The sequence below is a fragment of the Lissotriton vulgaris genome, chromosome 4_1 (assembly GCF_964263255.1).
Source record: "Lissotriton vulgaris chromosome 4_1, aLisVul1.2, whole genome shotgun sequence".
NCBI classification, from domain to species: domain Eukaryota; kingdom Metazoa; phylum Chordata; class Amphibia; order Caudata; family Salamandridae; genus Lissotriton; species Lissotriton vulgaris.
The window spans coordinates 1,308,086,410-1,308,101,020 of record NC_141691.1 but is presented as its reverse complement, the minus strand read 5'-3'; positions in this window follow the sequence as shown (position 1 = coordinate 1,308,101,020).

The following is a 14,611-nucleotide window of genomic DNA, read 5'->3' as shown; positions in this document are numbered from 1 at the left end:
AGGATTGGTGTGAAACATCAATGATCTCAGGGCAGGGGCCCTTGAGTGGTTTTTGAAAATATTGTGAAACCCACAAAATCAGTAGTTCATGGGTATATATACAAGTTTTCAGGGCTCTGATCATATCCGGATCAAGTCGTGATTGTGATTGATCAATGTGGACTGGTTGACACATTGTGTCCGGACTTGCACGGCCTTTGGAATATAGGGTGGAGTATTACCGGTGAATCAAGTGCCCAGGCATAAAAAAATATTTTTGGTAAAATGGCCCATGCGGAGAAAGCAAAACATCACTTTTAATATATATTTGCAACTGATGTCACAATTGCAAAAACGTATAGTTTCTGTTTTGTTCAAGGCAGTTTTACGAATTAGGAATGTTCCTACAATGGGCCAAACTAGCTAGGCAAAGGAACATTTAAAGCATTTAATTCTAATCAGGACTCCTCTTCATCACTCCGTGGCAAGCTATGTGGGCTTCCTGTGAAGTTTATTTGGAACTGAATAGCACCCAGACCTTTATTTTGCTTCCATGTGATGACAAAACACTTTTTAAGACCAGTGTCATAATTAACTTCTATGCAGAATAGGGAAATTTTCTGCAAGACACCCATGTGAGCATATTTCATGACCAATGTGAATATATGGAACAGAATAGAATTTCTAAAAGGTTCTTTGTTAAAGAGATGAAGTCCCTATCCTTAACTTAATAAATAATGTGCCCTGCAGCATGGCGGGCGCATGGCCAGTAGGCAGCAGAATCTGTAAGCTCCTGAGGTTTGGATGCTGACCTCAACTTTCCCATGCTCGCTCAGCGACCGCCCTGCAAGTCTCACGTTGATGCTTCAGGGATGCATGCAGCAGGCAAGAGTTAATTGAGGGGGGCAGCAGATGGAGGCCCCCCTGTGGCATAGAGCTTGATGTAACTCTGACACCTAAAATGTTATAGGTCAGAGAGAACATCGAGGGAGAACTTTGAAGAGGGAATAGCAGTTTGACTTTCACCACTGCTGGATGAGATGATTATAACGAAGGTGGAACTTACCTTCATCGTGACAGTGTCATTACTGAATCTGACACCACATATCTGGCGACGCAGGATGGGATCGCAGTTTATAAAGTAGGAAACACCTTGAAAAGGTGGCGGATATTGCAGAAAGCTGTGGACCGTCTTCCAGTTCTGTGTGGAGTGAGAATTGGCTTTGTGAGGATATCACATCTCGCTCAAGGGTTCGAAGCATGAGCACGCCTAGAGCATTGTTTGGTGGCAGCCATCCATAACGTTGTCACACATAAGGCCTCAGTCATGAAACTGGCGTGTGGAAGTGAGGGATGACTACTTTGCCGCAAAACGCTTCGGCGCATGATCAGGAGGAAGCGTGTCCCCTCGTCAATGTACTGTGGGTGGTGTGCTTGTTGCAGACCGCTGGGTTTATATAGCGTGCAAGGTCGGGAGCACAGGACAACGTTCTCTTGGCACTCTAGCTCCCTGGTGCAGATGGACATCCGTTTTACCCTCCATCTCCTCAGTTTTAGCATTCTCGGCCATTCTTGCCAGGAAAGGAAGCAGGTAACACACATACGCATAGAGCACAACAGTCCTGATTGGCTAGCATTTTGTGGAGACATTTTAAGTTGGGCCGAGTTCCTCACATAATTTTTGGGACAATCAACGCTTCAAGACGAATACATAGTCGTAGGTTTTGCTGCCATATTGGATTGGTATCTCTCTGATGCATGCTAACAATGACATGCACATCAGTTTAAAGGTCTTGATGTTACCATGTGAAATTGGTGTAATACATTTTTTTTAATTTACAGATATAAGCATGTTTTTTTCCAAAGTGTTATTTCGTTTAGCATCAACAAGTTCACCATTCTTCAGGTATTATCAAGTATCATCGGTGATACACATGCCCTCTCAGTCTACAGTGTGTGTTGTTAAGAGGCTGTATTTAAAAGAAAGTCAGACAACATGCAAAAAGTTACAGCTCCTCCAGTTTTCATATCTTCCCCCAGGGAACGAATGTTAGATGGGCTAAACGGAAAAAGGTATTCTGCAAGCATGCACGCGTGTGTGGAACTAATCTGAGCATGGAGAGGAAGCAGGCTCTGTTATTGCATTCTTTGGATGCAGAGGGACATGATGGTATGCAGACAAAATATCAAAATTTGAATATCGATATACAATAATATTGATGTTTAAATATCGAAGGGACATAATATCGAAGGTAAGTAATGTTGATAGATTTTAATATCGATACTAGTAATATCGATGTATTAAATATCGATATTAGAAATATCGGTGTAATAAATATCGATGTAAGTAATATCGATGATAATAATTTCGATGTTACTAATTTCGATTTTTATAGTATTTTAAAGTATATTATTATGTATTTATTATGGATTTAATTTATTTTTATGTAATTTAATTACATTTTGTATTTTAGTACTGTAGCGGGTTGTGGCTTTATAGGGGAATAGGGTGGGAAGTAATTTAATTATATTATATTAATTATTAATTATTAGGAATTATAAAGTATTTTTAATTAATTGGTAATTCATTTTAATTAATTGGTAATTACTTTTAATTAATTGATTAATTGATAATTATATTCTGTAGCGGGTTGTGTTTTTTTAGGGGAATAGGGTGGGAAGTAATTTAATTATACTAAATTAAATATTAATTATTAGGAAATATAAATTAAGTTACATTAATTGGTAATTAATTTTAATTAATTGGTAATTAATTGTTAATAATTGATTAATTGATTATTTGGTAATTATGTTTTGTAGTGTGTTGTGGGTTTATAGGAGAGTAGGGTGGAAAGTAATTTAAATGTAATTAAGTAATAATAATTTTTAATTCATTGTTTTGTTAATTATATAATTGTTATTTAATTATTAATTGGTAATTGAATATTATGAAATGGTATTTTTTTTGTTAAATATTTATTGCTAATCATGTTTTTAATAATTATGTATTGGTATTTGTAAATGGTTTATATTTATTTAATAGTAAAAAAATGTATTACTTCCAATTTTTTATTTATTTATAAGTATGTTACTTTTTACCTCTACGCTATCCAACACTTTCCCTACTGTTGCACACTCTGGAGTGGGAATAGTAATTGTTACCCCTATGCTCTCCAACACTTTCCCTACTTTTGCACTCTCTGGAGTTGGAATAGTAATTGTTACCCCTACGCTATCCAACACTTTCCCTACTTTTGGACTCTCTGGAGTTGGAATAGTAATTGTTATCCCTACGCTATCCAACACTTTCCCTACTGTTGCACTCTCTGGAGTGGGAATAGTAATTGTTACCCCTACATTATCCAACACTTTCCCTACTGTTGCACTCTTTGCCGTTGGAATAGTAATTGTTACCCCTACGCTATCCAGCACTTTCCCTACTGTTGCACTCTTTGGAGTTGGAATAGTAATTGTTACCCCTACGCTTTCCAACACTTTCCCTACTGTTGCACTCTCTGGAGTTGGAATAGTAATTGTTACCCCTTCGCTATCCAACACTTTCCCTACTGTTGCACTCTCTGGAGTTGGAATAGTAATTTTTACCCCTACGCTATCCAACACTTTCTCTACTGTTGCACTCTCTGGAGTGGGAATAGTAATTGTTACCTTTACGCTATCCAGCACTTTCTCTACTGTTGCACTCTCTGGAGTTGGAATAGTAATTGTTACCCCTACGCTTTCCAACACTTTCCCTACTGTTGCACTCTTTGGAGTTGGAATAGTAAATGTTACCCCTACGCTATCCATCACTTTCCCTACTGTTGCACTCTCTGGAGTTGGAATAGTAATTTTTACCCCTACGCTATCCAACACTTTCCCTACTGTTGCACTCTCTGGAGTGGGAATAGCAATTATTAGCCCTACGCTATCCATCACTTTCCCTACTGTTGCACTCTCTGGAGTTGGAATAGTAATTGTTACCCCTACGCTATCCAACACTTTCCCTACTGTTGCACTCTTTGGAGTTGGAATAGTAATTGTTACCCCTACGCTTTCCAACACTTTCCCTACTGTTGCACTCTCTGGAGTTGGAATAGTAATTGTTACCCTTACGCTATCCAACACTTTCCCTACTGTTGCACTCTCTGGAGTGGGAATAGTAATTGTTACCCCTACGCTATCCAACACTTTCCCTACTGTTGCACTCTCTGGAGTTGGAATAGAAATTTTTACCCGTACGCTATCCAACATTTACTTACTTTTTTAAATGTGTTTTACATTTTTATTAATTGTTATTTATATTATTATTTTATGTATATAAATTTATTTGTAATTTATTATACTTTCATTTATTTATAAGTTATTAAAATAATTTTTCAGAGTTATTATTAATGAAGTATATACTATGTATTATATCGTTTTTATTATTTGTTTTTATTACATAATTTTAATAATTTTAAATATTCTTATATATTTTTAACTATGTTTATTACATTTATAAGTATTATTTTGTTAATATAAAAAAAATTAATTAAAAAAACTGTATTTTTTAAAAAACTATACTTTTGCTATTCGATATTTTTTTTCCGATATTTTTGTACTTACCTTGTTTGAGATAGGATGTCGATATTGTTGTCATCGATATTTTTGTTGCGATATTTTTGTATGTAGATATTATTTTTGTAGTCGATATTTTGTCATAAATTCAGACAAGATGTGTTGGAGGATCCACCAAAACTACCTCATGCTGAAGCACTTGACCTTATTGACCTTAATGAGTTTGAATTAGCTATAGCCAAATTAGATCGTCACTATCTACCATGATTTGGCACAATTCTGGAGAGGTATCATTTTGGGTTGAGAGGGCAAGGTCAAAACGAGTCAGTAGAAGAGTTTGTCATGAGTTTAAGAAAATAGCCTCAAATTGTTAATTTGAGGGTGCAATAGAGGAAAGGATTAGGGACCAATTTGTACTGCATTGCAACAGTGACAAGGTACGTGAGGAGTTATGGATGAAGAATGAACCTTTACTTGAGGAAGTGCTCATGGTTGCCAAATGAGTAGAACACATGTTGAAGTGTGTGGGAGAACTCAAAGCTGATAAGGTTCCAAAAGTATCTGATACAGAGATGCTGACAGAAGTGTGCGAAGTGAAGGCACAAAAAATGCCATTAGAAAAGTGGAACCAGAAGTTAAGGGACAGAAAAAGTTAGAATAAAGTTTTCAGGGCACAATCTACAGGTGTGGACTAGAGGGACATACAGCCAATGATAAATCTTTTCCAGCATGGTCACAGGTGTGTCATTTCTGTGGAATCAGAAGGCATTTTATCAGACGTTAAAATGCCAGAAAGAATAATATCAAGAGGTAGTGCTACAGATAGGAGAAGCAAACACGTTTTTTGCCTATGAGATAGTAATTATTGATGGTAAACAAGTTTCAATGAAATTTGATTCATGCTCACATATTACCATCATTCATAATCAGACATTTGGAGGGATGTTGCAGTAGTAAGGAAATTGGAGCTGGTGGGTATACAGCCTGGAGGATATGGAGAAAGGTCTCCAACAATAGCTCATGAGCTACTGAAGCTGTCCATCTACCTCTGAGTAGTTCATCTGTGTGCATCCCAGCTTATTGAATTAGAAAGCTTTTGCTTGGTTGAATTATTATACATATAAAACAAAATAAAATATACAGCATTAGTAATATTAGTATCTCAAAATGTTTTATTGAACATAAGTAGCTCTCAGTACAGAAAGGTTTGGAGAGCCCGAAGAGGGATTAAGATTTATTGTTATGTAGATGACATAGGCATACGTGGCAAGACCACATGTGGCATCATTTACGTATCATGTCAGGGTGATGACCTTTTGAGGTGGGCTCACCGGATGGAATTAGAGGTGAGTTTGCATCCCAACAAAAGTTCTCAGGTTCAGGTGGATGAAGTCAATATTAAACAGAACAATTTGAAGGTTTGTTTCAGAATAAACTGGACAGATTATTGGGGTACAAACACAAAATCAGGTTGAATGCAAAGCAGTCAGTTACCAAAGTCAGAAGAATTCCCATACACTACAATCTGCAGTAGCAGACAAATTAGAAAGAAATGTGTCAGTGTGATGTAATTGAACCAGTCAAGGCGAATGAATAGTTGGCTTCCATAGTAGTGGCATGCCAAGGGAATATAGGCGTTCATCTGTGTGTGGATTTGCGAACCCTCAACAAAGAAGAGATATTGGGTAACTTTCGTTACCTATTAGCAAAGAAATGGTTACAACGTTTGCTGGGGCTAAAATTTTCACCACTCTTGATTTAGTGTCAGCCTACCATCAAATAGAACTTGATGAAAACTCTCCAGATCTCACAGAGTTTATAATGCCTTTTGGGGTATATTGTTTTAAGAGAATGCCATTTGCTTTAATCTCTGCGGCTGCGGTTTTCCAAAGGATGATGGTAGGTATCTTGAAAGACATACCTTGAGTAAAGTGTTATCAGGAAGACAATCTTATTTTCGGAGCCACTAATTCTGAACATGATCATCGGGTGAGGAGTTCTTAGCAAATTGCAAGATGAGGGACTTACACTCAAGGCTGAAAAGTGTAAGTTTGGTGTTGCTGAAGTCAGTTATCTGGGATATAAAATTAAAAGAACTGGAATGAAACCACGTACAGAACTGATAGAGACAATTAAATCCCTTGAGAAGCCAAATTCATCAAAGAGTTTGCGAGCAAAATGTTCAACATGAGAAGATTACAAAAAAGGACAGGGTTTGTGTGGGACACTTTATGCAAAGAGGAGTTAGTGAGGGTTAAACAAGAATTGAATAATGCACCTTCTCTTCAGGCTTATGATCCTGTGAGGGACACCAAAGTGATTTGGGATGTCAGTGCCAAGGGTTTGGGGGCTCTACTCATTCAAACTAAAGATGGTAAAGAGAATTTGATCATCTGTGTCTCATGGACTTTGAGGGATGTGGAATGTACTTATTCCATCATTGAGAGGGAATCTCTTGCAGTACATTGGGCCATGAATAGATTCAAACAGTTTTTGTGGGGAATCAAATTCACTGTTCGAATGGATCATACACCACTAGTAAAAGTATTTGCCAGGAAGGGGCTTGATTCAATCTCTTCATGTATAAGAGATGGGTTGTGAATTTTCAATGTGTTTGTTTTGTTATATGGTGTGTTCCCTGTGCAAGCAACTTCCCTGCAGACTGTTTGTCGAGATTTGTGAATATGATGGAGACAGACTTTGGGGGAAAGATATGGATGAAGAAGAGGTAGTAAGCTTGTGTGAGGTCACCGATGGCACAATAAGTGAAGAAAAATGGTTGCCGAAACTTCAGTCCAATGAAGAAACAAAACAGGTTATACGAGGGGTAAGCTCAAGTAAACCAAACACAGCTGGATTAAGAGAATACAAGGAAAAGTGGGGGAAGATGTTGAATGAATTTACAGTCGACGGAGGGTTCTTGTTGAGAGTGACAAGGTTAATACTACCTAAGAAACTTAGACAGAAGGTGTGACAACTAGCTCATGAAGGTTATATAGGTATTGTCAAAACCAAAGGGAGGCTCCAAAGAGATTTTTGATGGCTGGTGCTTGATCATGATGTGGAGTGCATGATCAGAGACTGCATACGGTGTGCGGCCTGTGATAATGGTTGAAAGGAAAATCAAATGCCCATGGTTTACAGAACATTGCTAAAATATCCATCGGAGGAAGTATCCATGGATATTTTGGGCCAGTAAGAGGAAAATATGCCACTCCCTATGTATTGATATTGATGGATCTATACTCTAGATGAGTTGAAGTATTGTGTGTGCATGATTTATATATTCCTTAGCAGGGATTATGTTTATAGAGAACATTTTTAAACATGAAAGCAATTCACAATACTTACTTACAGACAATGGGGTACAGTTTTGTTCCCAAGAGACTGAATCATTTTTAAAAGAGCATGGGATTGAGCACAATAAATCAGCCTTTTATCACCCTGAGATGAATGGTGCTATAGGGCGAGTTGTCAAAACATTAAAGGAAGGTATGCATCTGGCAAGAGTGAATGGTGTGGATGGGTAGAAGGAGTTGTCAAACAGGTTATCTGGTTATCGTTTCTCCTGTACGCCTCCACTGGCAAATCCCCATTCATATTGTTTATGGGAAGAACTCCTTCAACAAAAATGTGTCCTGGTTGGATGTACTGGAGCAAGGGCCTTGTGGATAATGCACTAGGAGAAAGGAAAGAGAAGGAGATTATTGCTCAAAAGGAGAGAAAGGAAATCTTTGACATAAATAGGAAGGTAAAGAATGTGGGGGTTAAGGTGAGCGATTTAGTGAAAGTAAGAGCACTCAGTGTTGGAGACTAGAAGCGATTACATGTTTCAGGAATGCTAGCAAGACATATGATGGTCGTATTTGGAACAAGAGCAAGTTGTTCTAAACCAAATGCAAGATCAATCTCCTTCTGGTGAGCCAGTGTCTGAACAAGCGTGAGAAACATGTGGGGTTCAGACATGCAGATGTCACACACAAATGTACCAGCAAGACAGAGGAGAAGTTATAGAGACACCAGGAAACCCGCATACCTCAAAGATTTTGTGGTGTGAGGGGTGAGATAGTCACATTTTCAACCTCATTTATGTTTTCCAGAGGCAACACCCTGAACCATCTTTTGTTATGTTTTCCTTATGTGTTACTTAGAATATATTAATTCAGATGTTAAAATATTGAGATTTCCTTGTGCTTCAAGGAGTGAGTGAGGGTTTCACTTACTATTGTATGGGTTGTTTATTATGAGAGGGAGAAGTGCGGCATAGAGCTTAACATAACTCTGACACTTAGAATGTTAGTAGGTCAGAGAGAACACTGATGGAGAACTTTGCAGAGGGAACATCAATTTGATTTGTACCGCTGTTGGATGAGGTGTATAAAATAAAGGCTAAACTTACCTTCGTTGTGATGGTGTTATTACTGAATCCGACACCACAACCCCCTTAACTGTGTACTTCCTGTTCCCCTTGATAACCGCATTGGCTTCCTGACAGATGACATGAGGTGGCAAACTTAACCATATTAATTTCCACAGTGGATGGAGTCTCCTGGATGACTGAGGTGAGGGGGAAGTGTGGAACCGTATTTCCGTCACATCTTTTTGCTGCTTCTGTGAACCCACTTCACAATCTCTTCGCATTATACTATGCCCCAAGACACTAATTGGCCTATTAGGATGACGGGCGGACATTGTGCGCCCGTCATCCTACCGGGGTTTGGGACCGCCCGCCATAAGGGCGGGGGTCCCGTGGGGGGTATTAGGATGTGCCTGCCACAGTGGCAGGCACATCCTGCATTTTTAGCATTGTGGCGGGCGGTGCTCTCAGCACTGCCCGCCACAATGCTAAAAATGCATTAATGCATTTGCATCGACAAAGCGGCAGGCACTGCATGGTGCCTTCCGCTTTGTTTACGCAAATGCAGGGGGTACCACAGGTACCCCCCCCCGTGTGCACCCCCCACCTCTCCTTCAGACCGCAGGCCTTTCCGTGGCAGCATCGCCGCCGCGGAAAGGCATCATAATATGGCTGGCGGTGTCTATTAGACACCGCCACCATATTAAACTTGTTCTGCCCCGGTCACAAGGCAACCAGGGCGTAAAACCGGCGGACGGTCTTTCCGTCTGCTGTGGTTCCCACCGCCATCTTAATATGGCGGGGGGAATTTAGGTGCGGATGGCGGGCGGATTGCCCCCGCCAGCCACCGCCAGCCTGGCAGGGGCAATCCGCCCGCCATCCTAATGAGCCCCTAAATCTTGTACCAGATAGATTTTTGCATTATTGACTACTGACACTTGCTGAGGTGCACCTAGACTCTTGTTCCCATAGTTCAGGGGTCCAGTAGGCTTGTGCCTTTAGTTGTGCTTGGTGTGCTTGCATTCTTGCTGGTGTGTGCCCAGCTGATCTGGTCACCCGTCGACAACATTATAATTTACTAATTTAAACACAAGATAAGGCTTTGTACAGCACACATTCTGAAGTAAGGTATTTCCAGCTGCTCTTTTATGTGATAATGAAGAAAGAAGAGACAAAGTAAACTAAACAATTTTCTAGGATCACACAATTTGATCAAGTGGGGAGGCCAGGATTCATCCTAGGGTTTCTGATTTCACAATATGAAAGTCTATGTTATTTCTATAAAATAATCAAGTGACTTCTATTTTACACTTCATTTTTCAAAGGAGCTATAGCTTGAAGAGATGGCTTGCTCCAAGGTGTGGTAGAGGGATAGTGATTCAGATGCAGTATAACATAGTATTGTCATACCTATAACTCCTCTGGAGACTAGGCACTTCATTTGGAGCGCAGTACAGAATTAAACCCTCGATTTAACTCCATGACTCACTATGTGCTTCACTTCCCCTATGCCAAACTTACACCTATCCCCCCAATAAGAGCCATTCCTACCCTGCTGACATCAATGTGACCTTCGGGCATACCACAGTCCATACTTTTTGGCCTCAGTGATATTGTTTGTGAATACCCATATGTTATACTCTATACATGAGACCAAAATCTGTGAGTCAATATATTGTAAATGCTTTAAAACAAGCTGCATACTCCTTCAGTGCCAATAGTCTTAATCAGTCTCAATCTTTAGCCACACCAATCTGCATATTATTTCTTCTTTTTGCATTTGTCACCACGACTTGGATGGGTATGCCCAGATGTGGGTCCCATACTCACCATGCCACTGGAATCAAGCTATCCTGGCTGATGAGGTGTGAAACCCCGAAACCGGTCCTAGGTTGCTTGTTTCCAGTTCAAGGAGGACCTGGCCTGGCAGTTTGGGCTGGACAGTTTCCATTGGGCGCCGAGTCAAGACTGATTTGCATATGGCTTGGTTCAAACTGGATTGGCATGGGGAGAAAGAAAATGATGGCTTTTGGCCCAGATCTCTGTACCGGGGTGAATGTATGAAATTGTTCTGCATTCTGTCCATCAATTATTCTTTTAGCATTTGACACTATAAATGTCAGCTGAGTTTAGTGCAATAACCGAGGGATTTTGTATTTATTTATTTATTTATTTGTTTATTTATTGTCCTCATCTCACCTTGTCAAGCCGTTGCGGAACTTGTGCAGCCACGTTCTCTAACTGGGGACCACTTGGCTTACCGCATTCGCTTGGGTCGCCTGACCAATACCCTTTTAGCATGGGGACATGGTGTATTCATTGGACCACCTGGGTGAGTCTTATATTTCGTCCACAACTCATTAGAGGATGCCAGATGTTAGATGGCTTATCCTCTACACCCTCATACTCCAGCCGGGCCATGACATACGATGCTTTAAGCCAGTCCTCTATTTTCGGGGGGAGTGGATCTTTCCATCTCCTACAAACTTCTCTCCTCGCCTAGGATCACATATAATAACAGACCTTTGTTCTGTCGCGAAGCATTTTGACAGAAAAGACCATCATCTCCAAATAAGTCTAGGGAGAGATTAACCTCCACCCTAGTCTTAAAGACTCCCATCAGTGTATCCCCCTCCTCTTCCCAAAAATGCTCCAACTCTGTACATTCATAAAAAATATGTATGTAATTAGCTAGCGGGGTATGACATCTTGGACATTTAGGTGGAGGTGTTGGGGTAAATTTTGCTATTTTGTAGGGAGTATAATAAAGTCTCTTGGTGACAAAAAGTGGTTCTTTTTCAAGCAGGCTGGTTTTATAAACTTATATAGAGTCTTTAAAGATGGTTCAAAAAGGACCTCTGCCTGCAATGCCATGGGGGATTGACTCCATGCCGCCTCTGAGGGAGGGATCCCAAGATCTTCAGCCATTAATAGGTAATTGTGCCACATGGATACTTCCTTTTTAAGTGGTAGGATGGATTGACACAGCCTCTCAATTTCCCCATTTCCTTTTATCTAATCCCGTTCCGCAGCGTACCAAGATACTAGCTGAGGATATTTAAATCTAGATAATCCAGTCCCTATCTTTGCCCTCAAATATTCCCATGGATGTACACCCTCAACATCTATCAACTCTATCCAGGTAGTAATTCCCGCCCTCTTTATTGGTAGTGCCAAGGTATCGCTCAAACACTCCGGGGTTCCGGGCGAGTCCCAGACAGGAGCCAGATCTGAAGAGTAACCAATCCCCCAGCTAATCCTTACCCTGTGCCAGAGTTCCAGGGCTACCTTTAGAACCTTCAGACGAACCCGCCTGAAGAATCACGGGGATCCAAACTTATACATAAAGGCCTTTCCTCCACCTCCCCCTCCTACTCGCACCATTTCTCCCAACAATCTGGCCCAGGCCGACCCATCTGGTTTAATAAGTAGCATCCGAATGCTCTTAAACTGCAATGCCACTGTGTACAGACTAATGTCTGGAAGAGCCGACCCCCCATTTAAGTAACCTTCGTCTAAGCTTTTTCCAAGTCAATCAGACCGCTTTGTCCCCCCATACAAAGCTTCCTATCTTACTTTGCACCTTACTGATGTTCTTTTTTGGAAAAGTTAAGGGTATAGTGGAAAATAGATTGGAAAGCTTGGGGAGAATGACCATTTTCACAAGGTTAATTTTCCCATAGATGGTAAGGGAAGATTCCTCCATCTACTAAACAGACGGTCTATTTCTCTGATCACTCTATTTAGATTTAGCTGGGGGATTTTATCCAATTCCTTCACAATGTATATCCCCAAATATATTACCTCAGAACTCACTGCACCCCTCCATTGATGTAAATTCCAACACATGACCTCTGTTTTTGATCTGTTGACCTCATAGCCTGATATAGAACCGAATTCTACCAACAACTCCTCAATCTGAGAAATCGCCGCAACCAGCTCACTTGTATATAAAGTCAGGTCATCTGCGTAAAGAGCCAATTTGGAGCTATAAGGCCCAGACTGAAAGGGACCAATTAATTCATTTAGCCTTATGGCTTGTGCCAAGGGTTCAATATATATGTTAAACAATAACGGGGAGATAGGGCACCCCTGCCTAGTTCCTCGCTGTATACTAAAGCTGGATGTTAATAAGCCATTTAGGAGGATCCGCGCAGATGCACCCTGATAGCAGTTCTGTAAGGTCTGAATGAATACAGGGCCAAACCCCAATGCCTCCAGGACCACTCAGAGGTACACCCAGCAGACTCTATTGAATGCATTGGCCACGTCCAATGCGACAATAGCCAAGGGTTCCGATCTTTTTATGGCTAGATCCATATTCCCATTTGCGCACGCACACAACAGCAACAACATCCTAGGCATACCACAAAAGGAACTCCACACAAGGTTATATAAAAATAACTTTTGTATTGTCAAAACACCTCAGATAGTAATCACACAATACGCCTTGTGCCAATTGGCACGGGCAATATTCACACAGGATTATTGACACCAGGACAGGGCCACATGGGTCACTGTCAGAATAAACACTTAGCAGAAATAGCACTTCTAGAACTTAGAATAAGTGTAGCACAAAATAACAATTAAAGATCACAACCAGTAACCACTGGTAACAGGTAGGTACAAACTACGCAATACTAATAACCATAGGCCTAGATCACGCATTGGCACATAACCTCTCTAGTATAAACTATACTAGGCAAAGAAAACTTCTAAGCATGAGCACCTTCAGAAGTATAACTCAAGCATAAAGGCAAAGCACATTACGCATAATCACATTTAGGCCTAACCAGTAAAAATACAGTAGGCGATCTCCTCACTAGTCTAAACACATTAGACTCTGCCATCTAAGAATTAATCCTATTTAGGGGCGTAACTCACAGTGAAGTAAACTCTCAATAACATAAACCTACATAGGTAAAATAACCTCATAATCATAGTAACATCACATTGCGCAACAATCACATTAGGCAATTACCATTATAAACATAGTAAAAAGACATTACGCAATAATCACATTAGGGATCCTGTGCCCTACCCACATACCAGCCCCCTGGCCAACTGGCCATCCAACAAGGGGACTCAAAAGCCCTGTGTCCAGAATGTCAGGCCGCGCTGCCAATGCATCGCCAGTCAGGGGTGCGCCACGGGTGCAAACCTAAACGTTGCAGCTGCCCACTACTTGCTGGGCAGCGGGGAACACTAACAGGGCCTAATTGTTGCAGCTGGCACTAAGTACTGCGCAGCTGTAGCAGGCCTGGCACCACTGTGCCATCTCTGTCACTCCCAGGGACTCTCACTCAATTGCGCCTAAACGGTGCAGCTGCCCACTAATTGCTGGGCAGTTGGGAATCAGTAAAGCTGTGACAGGGCCCTCACTGGCCCTAGGAGCAAATGGGCCACACAGAGCCATCTAGGCTCTAGAACTCATGCGGCGGCATGGGGCTCTACCTAGCCCTTCAGAACAAATCTGCCACCTGGCTCTGGAATACAAATGTGTCCCCTGAGCCCTCACTGGGCTCCTCAAAAACTGGGGCGCCTTGAGCCTCTCGGGGCTCTGAAAACAAGAATGCCGCCAAATCGTAGGAGTCCCCCCCAGGGGACTCGGAATGAAGATAGGCCCCCGGGGCCCTCGTGGGCCTAGCAAAACAAATGGGGCGCTTTTGAGCCCCTCTGGGCTCTAGGAACTAATGGCACCTTGAGCCTCTCGTGGGC